Source organism: Mytilus galloprovincialis, chromosome 2 (genome assembly GCF_965363235.1).
Source record: "Mytilus galloprovincialis chromosome 2, xbMytGall1.hap1.1, whole genome shotgun sequence".
Classification (NCBI taxonomy): Eukaryota; Metazoa; Mollusca; class Bivalvia; order Mytilida; family Mytilidae; genus Mytilus; species Mytilus galloprovincialis.
In genome coordinates this window covers 51840002-51862156 of record NC_134839.1, presented here as the reverse complement: position 1 = coordinate 51862156, position 22155 = coordinate 51840002, and the positions used below count along the sequence as shown (strand labels likewise).

General features: G+C 32.6%; 1 protein-coding gene and 1 long non-coding RNA gene across 2 annotated transcripts in view; one reads left to right on the top strand and one right to left on the bottom strand.

Annotated features, from left to right (window-relative positions):
• LOC143063807 (uncharacterized) overlaps nt 1-22155 on the bottom strand; it is a 92962-nt gene that overhangs the window by 5795 nt on the left and 65012 nt on the right. The window lies entirely within an intron of this gene.
• On the top strand, nt 1024-2269 carry LOC143062288 (uncharacterized). Its single transcript, XR_012974663.1, has 2 exons — nt 1024-1128; nt 1905-2269. It is a non-coding gene; the product is annotated as an uncharacterized LOC143062288 (long non-coding RNA).

Below are 22155 nucleotides of genomic sequence, written 5' to 3'. Positions count from 1 at the left end.
TATCTTTCACCGAAGTAAAAGAACGCAGCGAAGTCTAGTCACAATGAAGCCAAACATTCTACACGTTTAGAACCCATACAGTAACTCGTTGGTTTGTTGCAAGGAAAGATTTCTGTCCCTATTCAATATACCCTCATTTTCCAGTGGCATATAAATATACCGATCATCATCATGAACTGACTCTTACGTGGCCTACCTGTTGTATATATTGTTAATTAGTTATCGTCTTAAACATGCATGAAATATTTGCCACTGGCAACCAACAATCAATCATTTAAAATACGTCGTTTTACAAAGAAACTTAGGTGACAACACCCTCGGGCAAAGTAGACCTGTTCGTTGTGAGCCAACTTGAAGGCTTCTCGTTGAAGACCATACTTTGACCTATTATAATAGCTTACTTTTACAAATTCTGACTTGGATGGAGAGTTGTCTCATTGGCACTCATACAACAACATGCATTTTATATCTACTTTGATATTTAACTTTCCTTTTTGCCAAACACCTTTTCAATTGTTTCGGTTCTTATATTTACTTGACTTTCAAATATTCGAAAATTTTCAGCGTTCCGTATGTAAATTCTTATATAAAATTCAGCGTTTTACATTGTCCTTGTTTTTCGAGAGCACCATTAGTGTATAGCCAAAATGGCAAAATCCTTCGTGCAGATATCGTGTCACTCTCTAAACACAGCCCATTAGAGATTTCCAATAAAATGACTTTTTTTTTACTCGACATAAACGACCTAACTCAACGTTTTTCGTCCTATTGCATTGAAGCATGACGTAGGGGAGCATACACTGCATGCATTGTTTGCTCTTTGAATACGCATTTTTGTCTGATATAATATGAATGTAGAAATCAACCCCAACTACTTTTTTAATTCTTAAATATTTTGTTATTAAATTTTGAGTGATTTTATTCACAAAAATATGTTAATGGAATAAGTAAGCTCAGTGCGTGAACCGGTGACAAAATATTACCTCCCCTGTAAACAGTGCGCTCTTTTGACTAGAGGTAATCGGTAAAGAACAGCGGAAAATGGTGTACATTGTTTACGAGCTTGAAATAAGCTAACACAGACGAACTAAGACGTGTCAACGTAATGTGAATATGATAATGCACCAGGTAAATTATTAATTGTTAAGTTTATCACATCATCGTATCTTCATATGATGAGTAAATAACACAGGCACTTGTCTCAGAAAAAAAATTCCTATATACCTTATTTTAATAAGGTTTATAGGATTTTTTTTTTCTGAGACAAGTGCCTGTGGTAAATAAGTGAATTTTCGATTTTAAGTGTCGTCAGGGTTCAAACCTGTTATCATGACATCCTTTCATTATTTTTTTTAATACTAACCTATAGTCGGAACATCTTGATTTGTAAAGTTAATTATGCTGCTTGACATATATTTTTTTTTGGGAAAAAAAATTGATATGCAGTCAAATCTGGCAGTTTTTAATATCTGTTGCTATGTGAAATAAAGGGAAGTAAATTAAAGTAAAAGAAGGCGCGCTTTTTCAAATAGTAAACAATTTAATTCAGATGTATTTTGTCAAATGATAAAGAATATCGTAGAAACTTGCTAGATATTCATCTAATTTATAAAAGATATACAACATGACATACTGAAATCTTAAAAGGGGTAAAACCACCATACCTTGAACAAATTCAGTAAAAAAAAAAGGGGGGGGGAATGCAACGAAATTTAGATTTTATTTATTTGTTGTCGACTGCCAAAAGATGATTTGACATGCAACTAACTACTTTTTCAATTTCATTGTTAAGTAAAATTGGCTTTTTTGGGGTCTCTGTTAATTGTGGTCTGATATTTTCAGGTTCTCTTGGATTGCCAAATAATATTATAATCATCTAATTGAATGTTCAAATTATCTTGCAGCGATGGTCTGTATGGAAGGAAGACTGTCATAAAACCCAACAGTTCCGGATGGCCCTTTAGATAATTGCATAACATCAATAGCGATGTAAGATTCAAGTGTTTGATTTAGCACAAGTTTAGCCAGGTTTTCCTTGTAATTGTGGCAGAAAAAAACACTAAACAGTGTCATGCATTGAAAGGATATCAAACGGATTTCTTATGAAATGATTCTCGTACATATGACAATCATATGCATAGGAATGTGGAGCTAGTGTCTTTTATGCAGCAATTCTTAATTTCCAATATAAACTCCGAAAAGACAAGAGCATAGAAATGTATACCAATGAGAAACATTCTTTGTGAATAAAATCATTTCAAAACTTAAATGTGTCATTAGTGCTGCATTACTTATCAGTAGAGATAATCAGATTCCAGTAAGATTGCCCAACTGATGGTTTTTGTTTGTAATGTTTTGCAAATCTTAGTTGTTTTGACAAGCTGGGCTGTGCAGGTTGCCCGGCTGCCCCTTTCAGTATGAGACAATATTTTGTTTATGATAAACAAAATCACTGATTCAAGACTGGAGCGGACCCCTTTTAGGCAGTTAGTGCCAATCCTTTAGGTTTAAACCATTACATGCAATACGGGGGAGGGGGAAGATTTTTTTTACCGAGTCAAACATTTTTCCTAATAATAATACATTGAGATTTAATATATACTTTGCTATATGTGGTGTTTATATAAAAGTATTGCCAACAAAATTCATTAAATTTGGGCTCATAATATTGTTTAAGAAAAACCCTTACCCCCTGTATATCATAAAAGTTCATAATCTTCTATAACACACGTGCATGGTTAATTCGGATCACATATTTTATAAGAATTCGAAGGTTCATATCATTTACAATATCATTCAAAAATTTTCTGGGATTTTTTTTTACTATCAACGTTGAACCTCGAGGTTACATTGTAGTAAAAAAAAATCCAATAAAAACGTTGAATGTAAATGATATGCACCTTTAAAATCTTACATTGTAGGACTCATGTTGTTCAAACATAATGTGTTGATCAATAATGTTAATATGATGATTTTGATAAACTTCACATTAGGTAATCTTTCACGTATATTGATTACATTCTATCGAGTTGTCCCACCGATATACTTGTCGGTGTTCTCGATCATACGAATTTAACGACATTCATAAAGACAAAATGACACAACTTTGAAAAATTCTTGTGACCAAACTACATTTCGGAACACGTTAAAAATTGGATACCCAGAAAGCTACATTATTAAGGTTGGATATATATTTTTTCCAAAAAAAAAGAAAAATATGCAGTCAAATCTGGCAGTTTTTTACACACCCCTATGTTGAACAATAGGTTGTTCAATTAACAGCATGTTTGGCAATTAAAAAATCATATATTAACAAATTTAGCTTTAACATATACTTTATTTATAGTGGTTGTATAAAAGTTATGTAATGGTTTTGTGTTTTAAGAGATATTCATCCGGGGCCATGCATATCGGGTTTTATGCGTAAATTGCCCCTCCTGTTTTTAGACCTTTTCTGTTTCTTTCATAAGAAGAGTGACTTTTCTATTGTCCTAGTGTCACTGGAAATCCCACTGAGCTAGCTTCAAATACACCCATGATTTCTTGTCATTTTATTGACCCATATTTCAGTACTTCTTTAAATATGAATTTAAAAGCAACCAAGTATATATTTAGCATGAAAATATTAAAATAATGAAATCCGAAGAAAGAAGGTCATCACTTTTTTTTTGTTTTCATAAGTTTGAAGGTTTAAAAAGTAGATTCCAACACACCCGAATGTAAAAGGTGTACTCGACTAACCCTTTTTAAAAAAAAATATTTTTCTATAGTTTGATTCAAGATAGTTTGACGTGTGCAGAAATTCATATCATTGATACATTTATCAAATTGTACTTTTTCGTCTTTAACTATAATAATGCATGGGACGAGGTTTTTGTCCATGTATACCTAAACGTACATTCGCGGATATAGGGGAAGAGGCGTACTCCCCCTTTCGTTTGCCAAATAATTTTGAAAATATCACGTTTTCGACGTAAACTATACACATTGTTAGTATAAAATCGTCCAGATTTTTGTTGCATCGCTCCGCTCGGCAGTATAATTTCAATTATCGGGAACTATGCCCTCTTTCAATTATCTTGGATGAGGCAAAAACATATAAGGAGATATGGTATGATTGCCAATAAGATATGAAGTGGATTAAGCGATGATAGGCAACCGTTTGGCCTTCATCAATGAGAAAAATCCATACCGTATAGTCGACTATAAACTTTAGTTTTATTCGGTTTTTTTATATGTTGTTGGTTGATTCTGGTTCTGGGTTTTTTTGTGAAGTCATTTTATCATAAGTTACCTTAAAAGAGGGACGAAAGATATCAAAGGGAAAGTCAAACTCATAAATCTAAAACAAACTGACAACGCCATGGCTAAAAATGAAAAAGACAAACAGAAAAACAATAGTACACATGACACAACATAGAAAACTTAAGAATAAACAACACGAACCCACCAAAAACTAGGGGTGATTTCAGGTGCTCCGGAAGGGTAAGCAGATCCTGCTCCACATGCGGCACCCGTCGTGTTGCTTATATGATTACAAATCCGGTAAATAGTCTAATTCGGTAGGTCAAATTCATGAAAGGGAAGGGGATTGTTGTTACGACGTAACGAACATATCCGATATCATTTGTGAAACGGTTATTCCATAACGGTCAACCAACTCATGATGGCGTCCGTAAAATTTACGAAGGGATGATTTCAACTTCACCATTTGGAACTCTTGGTTTAAAAGCTTCCTTGTGAGCAGTAACCCTCTATCAAGAAAATCATGATAGGAAATGCAAGCACGGGAATATCGTATCAATTGGGGGATATATACCCCGTATTTAGGTGCTGCTGGAATGTTGCTACTTAGAAATGGAAAGTTCACAATTGGAAAGCTGAAATCATCTCTTTTGTCGTAAAGTTTTGTCTTCAACCGACCCTCATTGTCAATTTCTAGATGTAAGTCAAGATATGAAGCCGACTTAACTGTATCTGTAGTATCCTTTATCTCCAATTCGATGGGATAGATGTGGAAATCGATTTAATAATGTTTACCCTTTACGTTATTTTACCTAAATATGCAGTACTGTCGCAAGTAATATAGGAAGGAAAAATTGGACGGAAGTATACATACGGTTTTCCATAAATAATGTTTTTTTTTTTAGATGTACAAAACTTTTATTATAGGATGTTTGACTTTCATGGTGCATATCATCTGTCATTGTAAAATTTCTATATCTTAATTCAAACCCAATACAAATATATCTGACACTCTGCAAGTAAATCGAAACATTTTTACCCTTGGTTAATTTGAATAGAATTGTATTTTCCCTAGCACATAATTTGTCGAAATACACCCCTTCTATTACTTGAACATTGGCTTAAGATTATTTCCCAAGTCATTTTAAGTTGCTTGCTTAAATAGTTTAACTTCTGATATACAATTTAAAATATAGTAATCTACTCATGGATCGTCCGTAAAAACGGCTAATACAATCCCGTGTTTTATTAATTCAATGAAACGGTTTTCGTCACTGTTTGGGATTAGTCTTTCAATAACCCCCATTTCATGCACAAATCGCGAAGTAAAACATTCCGTGAACTTGTATTTTAAGTTATAGTTATTGACCAAGTCGGTATATACGATTTAATTTGCACGTCGCTGGTGACCCTAATTAACCCAACGACGTAGGAGTTCGGGTTTAAGGGTCATCCAGAGCGTGCAGATTAAATCGTATATACCTATTTGATTGGCCAATAACTGTTTTAACACATGACGCAGTCAATTTACGTGAACGTTTTAGAAATTTTGACGATATTCCGCAATCCATGGATCCTAGGAAAGTTTCTTGTAGGGTAAAGAAAGGGGGAAATACGACTTTGGTAAGTTTTAAATTAATAACTTTTTTTTTGATATTTTATTAGACTTATTCTAAAATTGCGATTTAATGGTAGATTTGTTTTTATCGTTTCTGTTAAATTTATTTCCAATTTTTATTAAATTAGTGACGATTAAGACTTGGACAAATTGTGTACTTTCAAATCGGTGTATGAAAAAAATCATAACCGAAAGGGTTATTGAGTTTGGGTTAATTGCTTTTGAATTTCTTTCCCTCAATGATATGCTTAGAGAAAGACGAACCGAGGAAGATGTTAAATTACCCAAATTTAAAATGTTAAATAAATAGAAAATACGTTTTTCTTCCCAATATTTTACTCCCCCAACCCCACACATTTCTTTTTACCTACTGTATTAATTTTTAAGACACGTCCATCTAAATGAAGTCTGATTGATCTCCAACTAAGCCCGCTTTTTTTGAAACAAACTTAAACATGATCCTCATTAAATTTGATCCAAAAATAGTCATTCGGATATTCTTAGATACATCTTTTTTTGGCAGAAATTACCAAAAAATTGTTTTAACTATCTTCCTGACTTTTAAACACTAATTTAGGATTAACGTTGTACATAAAAATATTATGAAATATTTTATGTCCCAGCTGAAATAAAAAAAAATAGAATAAGGAACCTTTCTTATTTTCTATTTTGAAACTACGATGTTTGTACAAAGTTCAACTTTGTCGTAATTTTAAGGCAGATGGTGAATTTGGGGTTGGGGCGAATAAGTCGTTCCCCCTTGTGTTTGACAAAGTATTGTGTTTAAGCATAAAATCGTCAATATTGCTTTTAGTCTCGCTACAATCGGTGATATTTTTTTAAAAATTTTAACGAATTACGACCCTTTCAAAATCCAGGAACCACCCCTTAAGGTAAAAATAGATTTGAACTGTGCAGTATATCTGAGGTAGTTATAGCACAGATAGAACAAAGAGATTTTACCCATGTCATGGGTTAAAGTCTTCTAATATTGGTGAATGAACCTTACTGAAGTGACGACTTTAAATGATCTATTTCGGAGTACTCCTGCAACATAAATAAAAATTCACATTTTACATTTAGAGGACTGTATTGGTGTCTCCAATTTTTCTTTGCAAAAGTTGAACGAAGTTCATGTAATGAGTTTTTATTTTCCATTTCATCATTGTTTTAAATAAATTGTTTAAAGCTATAACCGATTAATAAAAATTGCAAAATAAACCTGTGTCGACTCTATATCCTCGGGCGGGGTCTATAGCAACATGCACTATTTTTTTTCGAAAGCCATCAACATCTTTTTTCCAAATTTCACCACATGCTTTGTTTTAATTATCATGAACATTTAATTTAAACTTTAGCACATGTAACGTTGGAAATTAGCGGTTTTTTTTATTTAATTTTTCGACGTTTTCAGAGCCAGTCTGCCATAAAACCATGCAAAATCTCAAATTTCGTCCAAATTGGTAGTAATAACTTTGCAACATTATATATATTTCCAAAATCTTTGGGTATTAAGAAGTTAAGATAAAAAACAAATTTTTGGTTAATTCCCACGATTTTCTATTTAACAGCCTTATTTGCATATTTGTGAATTATAAAAAAATAATGCCAAAAAATCACCAAAATTTAGGTACTTTTTAAAGGTCTGAATACTTGATATATCTCTTAAATATAGCATTATCTTGTTATATTTTGAAAAGAACATTATAAAAAAAAAAAGAAAAAATGCATTTTGACATACTTTTTACCTTTTGGCAGGTTGTCAGAGAGAGTCGTGCAACAGATGTATTAGATAACTTGCATGTAGTACATGTACTCAGTAGGTGTTTTCTCTCAAGATCATATTTATTTTTTTAAACTTTTAGGATTTTTTTAAAGGTGCATACCAGTTCTAAGACAAGTAAACAATTTTAGCCTGGCAAATAACGGGAAGTTAGTAAAAAATGCCCCAAAATATCTATAAAATGCACTATTGTAATAGTTTTTGGACCTTAACATTTTAACTAAAACTGATCAAAGTAGACTTATATTTCGGACAATAACTTTAGTTTAAGTGTATAGATCTTTATGATTTTTTTTCAGAAGGTTCAATACTACAAAAGAAAGCTTTGGAATGATTTTGGGGATGATGGTCCCTACCGTTTAGGAATTAAGGGCCCAAAAGGGGCCCAAACAAGCATTTTATAGTTTAAGGATAATAACTTGTGTATAAGTATTTCAATTGCTCTGCTATTGTATTATAATGTTAAAAACTACAAGTAGAAGGTTTGGATTCCTGTAAATGGGTCATGGAGTCAAAGTTAGAAATAAAGGGCCAAAAAGGGGCCCAACACATGGAATTTTTCTTATTTCAAGACGATAACTTGTGTGTAATTGTATGGATCTCTTTCAAACTGTACCACAATGCTCCATATAACAAAGGTGGGGGCTGGGATTTAGTTTTGGATTAAATGCCCAAAATATGTAGGAATAAGGGGCCAAAAAAGGTCCGAAAAGAAGCTTATTTCTAGTTTCTGTAATTGTACTACAAGATTCTTTACTAAAAAGGAAAGGATGGGATTATTTTAAGGGTTATTGCTGAAAGGGGTGTTTCAATAAGTTTTGGGGGGGGGGGGGGAATTGTTAAAAAAAAATAAGGGATTTCTTCTTCTTTTTTTTTTTTTTTTATTATTTTTCAAATTTCAAATTTTCAAAATTTTCAAGAAGAAATCTTCAATTGCACAGTATTGTGCAATAGATTTGTTGATCTTTGACCACATTTATTTTGTAACAAAAACCTTTTTTTTGCCAAAAATTCAATCACAATCCAAATTCAGACAGCATCAAGCTTGAACATTGTGACCATATTTAATTTGCCCAACTGTTCAGAGTCCAACCACTGCGGTTGTATAAAGCTGCGCCTTGCGGAGCACCTGGTTTTCACATACTTTCAATTGATGACAGTCTTTTAAAAAGCTTGATATATGAAACAGAGTTATGAACATACTTGTACTTAAAAACATCTTTCTCTTTGAAACTTTTGATTGGAATGCAACCAATTATAGGGCCAATCACTCATTGGGTGTCTTGATTAGAAAGTTGTGTCTATTAGAGCGTATGTAAAAAAAATGTGGCCATTTTTTTTTATCTACGAAAAAAAATTATGTTTGCAATGTGCCATATAAAAGTTTTTGATTTATATCTCAGATTAAATCAAGATAAAAGACATTTGAGGTAACCCTACGTCTTCAAAAATCGAAAGCTTTTCAAAAATTATCTTAAATGCTTCCTCTCCAAAGAGCATCTCTTTCGTGTTTGTTGATACTTTGAGATTTTGATTTTTAGTCCCCTAACGGCTAACGGCTAAGTGGACTTAGGTTTGCACTGCCTGTCTGTCAGTCTGTATATCTGTCAGTTCGGCAAATCAGACTTTTTTGTGCTTGTAGATTTTGATTTGATTTATCATGACAAGTTACATGTCAAATTCATTATTCACGCTTTAAGCTTTTCTCTTTGTTCAGTTGAAGCCCTTTCTCTAGAATTAAATTTTTGATGAAATACTGATTCATTAGAAGACTTCTGTTCAAACGGAAATAACTCATTTTTTTAAAGACAAAATGACATTTTGAATGTTTTTTCTTTTCTTTGGTATTTAGTGATTCAATTTTGTTCCAGTTTGATATTTGTGTGCAGAGTTTTGGTCTTTGGACATAGGAAATTCACTTAGATAGTCAGAATTCAACAAGTTTTCATGTTTTGCTGGAAGATTTTGTCTCGATATTTTAATGTAGTTTACATTATGACAAATTATAGATCAAATTTTTGTTCTATTACAATGAATTTGTAACGGGTTGGGGACTATGTATTGCCATGTATTACTCGCAGAATGCTTGTTTTTATCAAAAAATTTTCAACTCTGAAAAAAATGTTTAATATTTAGTTAAAATAGATATTGATGACTTTATTATGTGAAACTTTTTTTTGATCTATCATACTTTTACACTTTTTTACTACTACATTCATCATGTTCATTCATGACTAAAAACTTGTATTTAGACCATTTTGCACGTTTTTCTTTACGGTTGACCACAATAATATTACATGTATATGAACAGTAAAATCTAACCATTTTAATGACAATATAAAAATTAAACAACTGTCTTCAATTAAGAGACCAAAATGACACAGACATTAACAACTATAGGTTACTGTACGGCCTTCCACAATGAGGAAAGCCCATACCGCATAGTCAGCTATAAAAGGCCCCGATAAGACAATGTAAAACAATTCAAATGAGAAAACTAACGGCCTTAAGTATATAAAAAATGAACGAAAAACAAATATGTTACACATAAACAAACGACTTCCACTGAATTACAGGCTCCTGACCTGGGACAGGCACATACAGAAATAATGTGGCGGGTTTAAACATGAAAGCGGGATCCAACCCCCCCCCCCCCCTAAACCAGGGACAGTGGTATTACAGTTAATCATAAGAACGAACTATAAAAATCAGTTGAAAATGGCTTAACTCATCCGATGGACAAAAATACAAGTGGACGTGGTAAGGTAATTGTTTGTCTGCTCAACAGTTTAACCATTTATCTGTGTATATTTGTTTTTATACAACCGCAAAAATTATAAAAAAAATTGTCCTATATTGGTATGACGTTGTCGTTGTCATCGTCGTCGTCATCCACTTTTTTTTTTGCTCTATAACTTTAGTATAATAGAAATCAATGAAATTTAAATACAAGGTTTATAACCATAAAAGAAAGGTTTGGATTGATTTTGGGAGTTTTGGTCCCAACAGTTAAGAAATTGGGGGCCAAAAAGGTCCAAAATTAAATTGTTTGCTTTCATAAAAAAAATGAATTATTGGGTTTCTTTGATATGCCAAATCTAACAGTGAATTTAGATTCTTAATTTTTGGTCCTGTTTTCAAATTGGTTTACATCAAGGTCCAAAGGGTCCAAAATTAAACTTAGTTTGATTTTAACAAAAATTTAGTTCTTGGGGTTCTTTGATATGCTGAATTTAAAAATGTACTAAGATTTTTTATTATGGGCCCAGTTTTCAAGTTGGTCCTAATCGGGGTTCAAAATTAAATTTTGTTTGATTTCAACAAAATTGACATCTTCGCTAGCCAAGGGTTACGATCCACTCCCGCTCTCTTCACCCTTGGCGGATTGAGATAAAATTTCGGAGACACAAGGTAAGGATTTTTATTGGTTGCAGTCAAACCTCGCTGCATCCAATCAAAAAGCGCCTATAACATGATCATGTGTAAATGTAGAAAGTATTTGTAAACAATTACCACGTGTTTATTGTGCAACAAGTCTTTACATCCCTAAACATACGACTATTTTAAGTAACAACTTGAATGTTTTTAATCAACCAACAGAAATTCCTGTGTACGTTTCATGCACAAATGCATGAATGTTGACGTATATTTTCATTTCCGGCTTTACCAAGTGTGTAGAATCTAGACGCTACCGTGTTTTTACCTCCAAATTAAAGAGTTCAAGTGCTTACATTGGTCAAGAATAATATATTCGGAATGGGCGTGATTTTTATCTTCCGATAGATGGCGCAACATTGTTATCACAAATGTTGGCTCAATCCGCCAAGGGTGAAGAGAGCGGGAGTGGATCGTAACCTTTGGCTAGCGAAGATGCAAAATTGAATATATGGGGTTCTTCAATATGCTGAATCTAACCATGTATTTCGTTTTTTAATATTTGGGACCGGTTATCAAATTGGTCCAAATTGAGGTCTTAAGGGTCTAAAATTGAAAATTATTTGATTTCTGACATCAAAGATTTGAATTCTTGGGGTTCTATGATATCCTGAATATAACCATGCATTTAGATTTTGGATATTGGACCATAATAGGTAAATGTTAAATTATTTTTTTTTTTTTTAAGTGTAAGTTCTTAGACCACACTCATTGTGTTGTGTCAACTATTTAATCCCAATCCAAATTCAGAGCTATATCACTGTTCTCCCAAAATTGACATAAGGATGACTAACTGGTTCATGTCAGCGTCACAAAATTTCAGTTGCAGTTTTATCAGGAACTTCTAGGAGTAGTCTCTTTATATTTGACCAAAAGCTGTATCATAATATAGAAAATATAGCCCTTTCTCGGTAAGAGGCATAATTCTATGAAATTCACAAAACTATTAAAGCTTCCTCTTTTCTGGAAATAGATTACATGAATGTACAAGGCTTTCACATTTATGAATCATTATCAAATACAACATGTTTTAAAAATTTAAGACTGAACTCAATTGTGGCCACTTTGAATTTAGACAAAAAGCGTCTAAAAACTAGACTAATATAAAATGCTAAATTTGTGAAGAACTCATGGTGATATTACCTGATGAGTGTGCATAGTATTGTAAATAAAACAGCCCATTTTTAAGTTACTAAAGTTATTTTCTTTGGAATAGGTTAATATTTTAAACATATTGTAAAAATGCTCAGTTTAGGGGCAAAAAATGCAAAAAAGCGGTCTCCCCAGGTTTACTCCTTTAGTATATTTTCTAATTTAAACTTAGTTGAACTTGGTTTATTCAATTAATATAACCAGTTAACATTAGTTCAGTCATTATTTTTCTTATATTTTGACTATCACATACTTTTGAATAGTTTCTATTGAAACTGATAAAAAAAATCAAAAAATCGGCAAAATGGCCATCACGCCTATCTTTAATTGTTATTTTATCGTAATAAGGTATCATTTGCCGAGCACCATTTTCTAGAATTTTGTAGATGAATATATAAGCTTCATGAAATATTACATTTTATTGAAAATAAAACATGATCTTACAAAATTCAAGCCTTTACAAATATACAAATTTTGCTGAATCGGCGATTTTTCAAAACCATGCAATTTCAACCTGTCAGTAGGGGTATTGAGAAATCTCACAACTTTTTGAATTATCATAATATCCTTTCATTTCAAGTTATTTGTAAAGACATATGTTATCATTAAGCTAATTTTTTTCTATAAAACAAAAACAAATCAGGTCAAAATACCCTAAAATAGGCTTAAAATGGCCATTTGTCAGTACAGAAATGGACAATTTTCGAATGTTCGGCATACACAAATAATGGCTGATTATTTTTCAAAATATTTTGCACAAATGGTTATTACATATAAGGTATCTAAAATACAAAATATCAGCCTGATTAGAATATTTTGGATTTGGACCATTTTGCATGGTTTTATCACAGACTGGCTCTTCAGACGTTTGTACAAATTGGCTACCGTTGTGTAATGTGTGGAAGCATTTTAATCCTTTAAGACCCAAATATGTAGTCAATAAGAAAATAATCTTGGCATTTTGTACTCTTCGTGTATCTAAGTTTTGTTTTGATCAATTTTAAATAACTTATTGAAATATCAGTTAAAAAAATACGTGTTAACGTGAAAAATGAAATATCAACTTGGACAAAATGGTTACCGTTTTAAAACGACTGTGTAGAGAAGAATTTATAGAATCTGCAATACTTGAACTCAAGAACAATGAGGCACATATTTGTACTTTTGGTAGATGTTATTATGTCTTACTCTTTTTTAGTCATTTTCTGCTATATCTACTTATAAATTTCACTTTCAGTCGTTTATTTAACGAAAAACGCCGTTGGACATTTTTCTTATTGCAGCTTAATATGCAGCCACCGAGTCATTTGAAATTTGGAAAAATAACGGCTTTAACGCCGCAAAAAACCGACACATGTTGTTGTTCCTGCCAAGTTTCAAGAAGATCAGAGAATAAGAAATAGGATCACTATCCATAAGAGTTAAAACAGTTTTTCATAAATGTAAAGTTGGACATCCGTTTTTTTCACATAGCTTTGTTATTTTAATCCTCAAATATACTAGATATTACTTAGTGTATGACCAAGAGCTAAAAAAACATAATTAATAACATATAGTGAATTTATTTTAATAGTGGTTCGTGTTTGCTAACATTTTAATTTTGTTTTTGCGGAGGAAATTTCGAAGATTCTGTTTTAAATCCTAGGGGTTGTAGGAACAGCGTGCGTAACGTATGTCCAAACATTTTTCTTATTCCAGCTTAATAAGCAGCCACCAAGTCAAATGAAATTTGGCAAAATAACGGCTTCATATCCACAAAGAACCTACACATTTCGTTGTTCCGGCCACGTTTCAGGAAGATCAGAGAATAAGAAATAGGATCACTAAGACGGCGTGCACAAAGTTGACGGCCACTGAAAAATGCGCTTTTAAAAGTAGCTTTAAACAACCCTATTAAATATATATTTTAAATGGGAAGTTTTTTTTATTACAAAATGATTAAAACCAGCCATTAAAATCCACATTATTAAAAAGGTTATCAAAATTAAATCTATAGAGTATGAAACGAACAAGGAGAAAACGGCAAAAATATGTGAAACTTGCAACGTTAAATAAGCATAAAATAGGGTTTTTGACCTGTAATTTGTACAAATTCAACGTATTTTCCTGCATTTTCGAACAAAATTTTATTTCGGATTCGGACTGTACTGTCATACGAACTTCACCTAAAAAAAACTGAAAATCGGCCATGGTGGATGAGTTTGGAATATAGTTCGTTATGAGTAGGAAGTACATGTAGTAATTTGGAAGGATTGATATTAGGAAATGGAAGAATCGATAAAAGACATGCTATTTTCTTATTTCGAACTGACTTGATATTTCAAATGTGCATAACAAGATCTAACAAGAGGTTTAAAAAATTAGCAAAATATGAATGATTCGATAGTCCAGGTTGAAGACCTGAATTTTTTTAATGTTCACCTATTATGTTACAGCTTAAAGAAATGACGCTTTAACGCTATTTTCTGAATAGGGTCCATGGCATAGTCACTTATTATTTCGGAATTTTCCATTACACTGCTCTTAGCATATATTTTTTTAGATTTTCAGAATGTGCATTTGTGTTGTTCGAAAAAAACGAAATATGTTGAACGTTAATGTTTAAAATTATGTTATAAACTAAGTGTCCAGTGATTTTGTTACGCTTTTATTTTCTGGGGGGAAATGCCGACGTCGTTAACGATTTTAGTAATTTGAAGACGTTTGTGGACTCAGCTTTGTGCACGCCGTCTATACATAAGAGTTAACACAGTTTTTCATAAATGGAGATTTTCAAAAGTTGGCAGGTCTACGTTTGTTTATGTGTTACATATTTGATTTTCGTTCAATTTTTTTTACATAAATAAGGCCGTTAATTTTCTTGTTTGAATTGTTTTACATTGTCTTATCTTGGCCTTTTTATAGCTGACTATGCGGTATGGGCTTTGTTCATTGTTGAAGGCCGTACGGTGACCTATAGTTGTTAATGTCTGTGTCATTTTGGTCTTTTGTGGATAGTTGTCTCATTTGCAATCATACCACATCTTCTTTTTTATATCTCATACGTTCATACCTGTCAACTGACCCATATTCCGTATTCTGCGGGTGTGACCCGAGATTTTCACAATTCTGGAGAATCAACCGGGACACCCGCCGGGTCATTGAATAACCCGGGAATTCCGAAAATGACCCGTTTTCACCCGTATTTCTTAGCCTTGAGATTGATTTCATATAAGTAATATTCCTTTGAAATACCGAAAAATTTGTAATTCTTCCATGAACAGGAAGTTCATCTAGCTGTGTAAACTGTTTTAATTTTACTTTTGGGCTCATTTTCTTTATTCTATATTTTTTCATTTGCATATCATTAAGAATTAATAATAATCATTGTAACAAATTGCTTGTAATTATACTGCTCTAATGACTTTTAGGGCGTCCTTAATTGACAATAAAAATATTGTATTGTATTGTATTGTATTGTATTGTATTGTATTGTAAACTGTCAAATTGAGTGACCCATTAAGTGCATGGCTTCACACAGCTTTTGTGTCAAACACACTGTTAATTAACACCAATTACCTTAGCTTTAGGTCGTAAATAAAGTGCACTGTTGTTTTACAAACATATTTCAACTAGAGTTACTTCCCCTTTTTTGCACCATTCAAAATTCATCCTTATATTTTCGATTTTTTTGGTGAAAAATATTAAATCTTAAAAAAATAAAAATCAAATACATATTGAAATATAACTTTTTTTATTATTTTTATACCTTTATACAATTTAAAAAAAAAAGTTGAAAATTATTTTATTCATCTAGACTCCCTTTATCTGTATTAATATATTTTTATATTATAGTTTGATGATAAGTCATGAGGTTGAATGCAGGTTTGCGCTAAACCAGTTTTAAATAGCGTGGGGCGCTGTCTTCCTGCGGATAGCGTTCCAGTGTACTAGCACTATAAAGTCCTGCAACTACGGTAGGCTAGCACAAAGCAGTCAAAATTTACATACACCCTATGGTTTCTTATTTACTTTACTTTACTTTACTTTATTTTATTTTATTTTACCTCTCTTTTTTTTAGTACATACAATATATCTCACAAATTATTTTTGCAAAACTCACATACACAAATTTAGGCTTATTTCGGTTTATACAAAATATTCGGCATATAAATTCACATACACAATTTGGCATATCAAAATTATTCGCTCTTTACTTGGCTGATGGTGTACCAGGACAACGTTGCTGCCGTTCACTACTGTTTGCTTGGCCAAGTTTTCCTCCTGTTCCTACTTCTGGTGGCACTGTGTTAATTAATTATTTATTATTTATTTTTATTTTTTATTTAAACAACATTATTTCTATATTATTTTATTATATTTATTTTTATATTCTTTTATTCTATTTATTTATTTATTTATTTACTTATTTACTTATTCATATTTTTTTTAATTTATTTATTTATTCAAATTTTTGCTCCTTTAAATTTTTTTAAAACTTTATTTATCATTCTTAATTATGTCAAATACCACATGGTAAAAATTAAATTATTTAATGCCCAAAAAGGCGCAAGCCAGGGCCGACCGTGCAAGGGCTGTTTAGCCAGTCAAGGTCGTTAAAAACTTCCATTTGTTGAAGGTTGAATAGACGGATTCAAACATTTTAAAATTACTTTTGAAAAATATATCCTTGTGTTTGATGTTTGAGGTTGAATTACATCATCACAATAAGTAAAGAACATAAGACTGTGTTACACAAATTTATAAAAATCTTTCAAAAGTGCAATGAAATAATAATTAATAAGATTTTAAATTACTTAACCAAGTGAACATGTATTGATGTTTTGGTAACTTTGATTTACATTATAAGAAAAATGTACCATAAATACTGAAATTCAGTTCGAAAAAGGTCGTACGCGTTATGACTTGAGATTTCAGTCTTCAATGCAGGTCATGACCTACATTTTCATCGTCACAGGTTGACAGGAATGTACGTTGGCCAAAAGGAGAGCAGTTACGCAGAAATGAAATGGCTTCAGAGCATTTCAATGTATATTCGCCGCAAATAACAACAGTATACTTAATATGTAAATCAGTGGCGTAGCTTGCATGTATGCTCAGATGCTCAAGCATCTACATTATTTTGACAGGAACAAATTATAAATAAAGATATGTTCGCAGCAGTTAAACTCGGCGGTATCCGTATGTAACAAGGGTTAGGATATGAGGATAACATCCAATTATTTCCGATGAAGTGTGCTTGGTCTTTTATTAAGGATAATTTAGTTCATGTAATAAAACAAGATGGATAAATCGCAGAAAAATGTTCTCGAATTTTTTTCGTAAAAAGATTACGTCGTCGGCTACGGCAAGTGCAGAGGACGATGCACAGCTCCTCGGACATGTTTCATCTGAAATTGAGCCTAGCGGAGCGATGGCTTCTACAACTGACTAACAACATAACTGACAACTAAACCACCAAATCCTGATATCGTTTCCTGTGACATGAAAGACGACGTGAAAAAAAGACTCATCTATAATAGAGTGTGATCATTCCTATGCTTATCAGTAAATTCCAGTTTCTATCTAGGTCCACATATTAATTTTATTTTCAATAAAAGAACAAAGTTCCTATGTCCCATGTATTGCACATATTATATGTAACCAAGGAACAAGGGCAATAACTAATAAAAAATAATGTTTTTCCTCTTCCTCTTATTTTTAATTGAGAAATAAAAGCTTCAGAGAAAATGCAATGGGATTTCCGTTATAATTTATATTTCAAAAGGTCAAAGCTTAGGACTTATTTTCGAAATTGTCACTGCCGATGATATAAAAATCTGACGAGAATTGTACACATGAGAGTGCAAACAAGACCGGATTGACGGACACCAGGAATTTCAATGATGTTCCCTGCGACGCGTTAATGGAATCACTTCAGTTCCTGTATTCCGAAGTGCCGCTGTGATGGGGCCGTTTTTTGAGAAATGCTAGAAAAGGGGATACTTCAGTTCCATTATACAGAAGTGCCGATGTGATGGGGCCGTTTATGAAATGTCAAATTAAGATTGGTGGGAAACTTTTACATCAAATAAATAAATTATGAATTACATTCAATTTTGAGAATTTTGAGAAAACATTAAAATTTTGTTTGAAATATAATTATATGAATTGGTAGGTATTTTGAAATTAAACAAAAATCTAACCAGTGTCGGATTCTAGGGGAGTACATGTGCTTACAGGAACAATGTCTGAAAAAGAAAAAATTCTGCATAAAATAGTCTTAAAAAAACTTCGCCTCGCTCCGCTCGGCAAAGGCATCCACATCATTTCAACCCTGGCTACGCCACTGTAAATGAAATAAAATTATTGCGAAATTATGCACAAAAATTCAATGGTTATATACAAACACATTCTTTTGATTCTTAGTGGTCTGTATATATGTACTTGGTCATTGGTGATTTATGTAACCCCTCACTTTTGCGAACTTTTGAATGGACTACGTATTCAAACAACTGGGTACTTGTTTCAATCCATACATGTCCGATTAATACCAAGGTAAGATTCCCTTTTTAATCAGACTCTTTGATCTCAAATTGAAAAATACATTTTAAAGCAAGACTGCATATTATATATGTTGATTAATATTTTTTGTTCTCAGGTATGCCAGGTGTGGTTGGTGCAAAGACGGAACCAATATTGCAATACCTGGTCCAAATTAACATCATGAAAATTACATTAATAGATAAGGATTCCATAGTATTGTTGCCCAAGTTGTATGCGACCATGAGATGAAGTTTATGTCTATTAATACTGGGTGGCCGGGATCCGTTTATGATGCCCGTGTTTTCCGAAATTCTAAAATAGGGAAGCGGATTATAAATAAAACAACCTTGCCTGACGAGTTTCATATTATTTGGGGATGCAGCATACCCTCTTTCTCAAAATCTGTTGACACCATTTAAAGACTTTGGTACCTTAACCAGACAACAGCAACTGTACAATTTTGTTCAAAGGTCTACCCGAATGGCAGTAGAAAGATCCATTTGTCAACCAAAGGAAAGATTTGGGAAATTGAAAATGTTGGATTGTACACTACCAAAATCAACAGATCCTGTTACTTTCTAGTGCATTTTACATAACATTTCCAACCCAAAGGGAAACTTTTAACAGATGAAGAAATGATAATAAATAATAATAATCTTGTTCAAAATTTATAAATACAATGACAAAATATTGATATTTTTATAATTAAATGTATGTTAATTAATTACTAGTAGTATCATATTAAAATTCAATTTTTGTTTTGTAAAGCTTCTACCATTGCTCTAAGCAGGTCAACCTTTTCTTTATATATTTTATCTTTCATTTCTTCTTTTTTCTGTTCTATTTCTTCCCGTGCTTTTGTTTTTGCTTCCTCTGCTGTTTGTTTTCTTCTCCAATAATCGTCAAACAGACTTGCCAATTTATCAGAAGCTGTTGCCTACTTGTGTTTTTTTTTCTCAGGCTCCTTGTCTGGTTCTGGTCCATCATCTCCTAGTTCAATTGTGTCATCTGCAGCCGAATTTTCTTCTTTATCATCGTTATCATCAGAAATTGCTGTCTCTGATAAATTCAGGGGACACACATGAGGTCATTCATCTCCTCAAATAATTCCCATTTCTTTCTACTGCCTCCTGAAGTTTTGTTGTCGCTAAAAAAATAAGCTTATTTCTTAAAGTTGGTCTGTTATGTCTATCCCCGCATTTTTCCGTTTTTTACTGCTTCCAACAAATTTGTCTTTCCTGCTGTCGTAAGTATGTATCAATGCCTTGCCAGCATGTGGTGTCTATCCTTTCCCCGCTTACTCCTTGTCATCAGGAATTGTAATCTGACTTTTTGAAGAATATGTTGATGTTTGGGTAAAAGTTACATGAAGGATTGGTAGATTTTTGTGTTTGCACACGTGTACCGGTATTCCTCCTATTCATCTGGCTTTCTAAACCATTACTCGCTGGTAAATTTCTTCTGTTGTTTGTTTTCACAGGTCTTTGGTTCTAATTCATATCGATGTAGTCCCCTCTCATGAAAGATCCTGCATATGATGAACAGGTGCTGGACTGGAATATGAGAGATGAATCATAGTATTGATAACTGTGATTTCCCTCAGATTCTATAAAAAAAACAAATATTTCAAAGTAAACAACAGATATGTAAGAATGAGCATAGATATATAAAAAACACACATTTAAGCGCACCGTGTATAAAATTGTGCGTTTCTTTAATAAAAGTTGCACGATGTGCTAGTGTTTTTTGTTTTTTTTTATTTTCACGATAATCTTTACAATACCAAAAACTTCATGAGGAATCATTAAAGTCGAGCGCGCCCTGAAAGGTGTACTTGAATTGCTCCATATTTATATTTTTTAACCAATATCTTAATTTATAAACTGGTTTTAAGGAAATAATTGCTAGCACTGCATGGAAAATCCTCTATCTATCAAGCACCGAATTGCCAATATCTGAGAACAAGGGGAAAGGCTGTGGATTTTCTATAAAATTTCAACACATTGGTACACAATCAGTAAAACTAACGATAAAGACAGAAGTACATTTGCAACTTCATTCCTTCTTGACTCTCTGAAGACTGATGCTCTGTAAATATAGAAATTATGTATTGTTATTTTGCCAAAAATGGCACTAATCTTCTTTTAAATCACTTGTGTGTGTTGTTTATATGTTCACAGAAACCTCATGTTAGTGAAAAATCAATAATAATATACATACCTCCTTTTCTGTTGACAGAATCCATCTTTGTAATAACCGCGGGGAAAAACACGTGCAGATCAAGGTTGAAGTTAGAAAAAAATGTAGCGTTTGTACTAACAAACGATGAACGACAAACTGTAGACGCATCTTGAGTGAGTGCATAGTTTGTCAAAGTTTATGTAAACTTTGCAAACGTATGTTAGAAACAAATGATCAAAACATGTACGCGCTTAGCCGTTTACATCGCTTGTGTTAGAAAATAATGCACCCTGAGAGTTTTACTGTGCGCATTGCTGTGTGTGTGTTGTTTTTTTTTTGGCTAGATGTATAGGGGGCGGGGTTGAGACCTCAAAAAACATGTTTAACCCCTCCACATGTTTGTGCCTGTCCCAAGTCAAGAGCATCTGGCCTTTGTAAGTCTTGTATGATTTTAATTTTAGTTTCTTTTATATATTTCGGAGTTTAGTTGACGTCCATTATCACATTTTTGTTTAGGGGCCTGCTGGAGCACGCCTCCGATTGCAGGATTTTCTCGCTGTATTGAAGACCACATGTGGCCTACGGCTTTTTATGCTCTTTGGACGGGTTGTTGTCTCTTTGACACATTCCCTATTCCCATTCTCGATTTAATTGTTCCAGAAACGAAATGAAAAAATAAAATTGTTTCCTTTAAAAAGTTGTGGAGGAAAAATACCCAATTAAAGACCTTAAATTTCAAACACTATGTCTTGCAATAATATTTTTTATAAGGACAAAACATGGGTTTCGAGAAGCCCTCTCCTATAAAACAAAATGACTGTCGGTCCCTATAACATAGGGTAGTATTCTTTCAAATACCAAGTAAGATGGTGACTAAGGTGGTCAATCGCATCTAGTACATTGTTCCATTTAAAGTTATATACCTCCCGTGATTTGGATAATTCGGTTCTTGAATTGTAAAATAGCATAACACAATCTCGGTCTATGTCTTTATTTAAATATGCAAACTTTTAGAGAGGAAGGTGATTCATTTTGATTAAAAAAAAACCAATAAAACACTTTTCGTATGATTTTATTTTTTTCAACTTTGGCAAATAAGGGGAAGCAACTCATAAAACCTTACTTTTACTAACAAAAAGTTTCATTAATTACACCACTTTCCGCAAAATATATTTTTGTATATTTTTAGTATGTTGTTCATAGATAGTAACATACT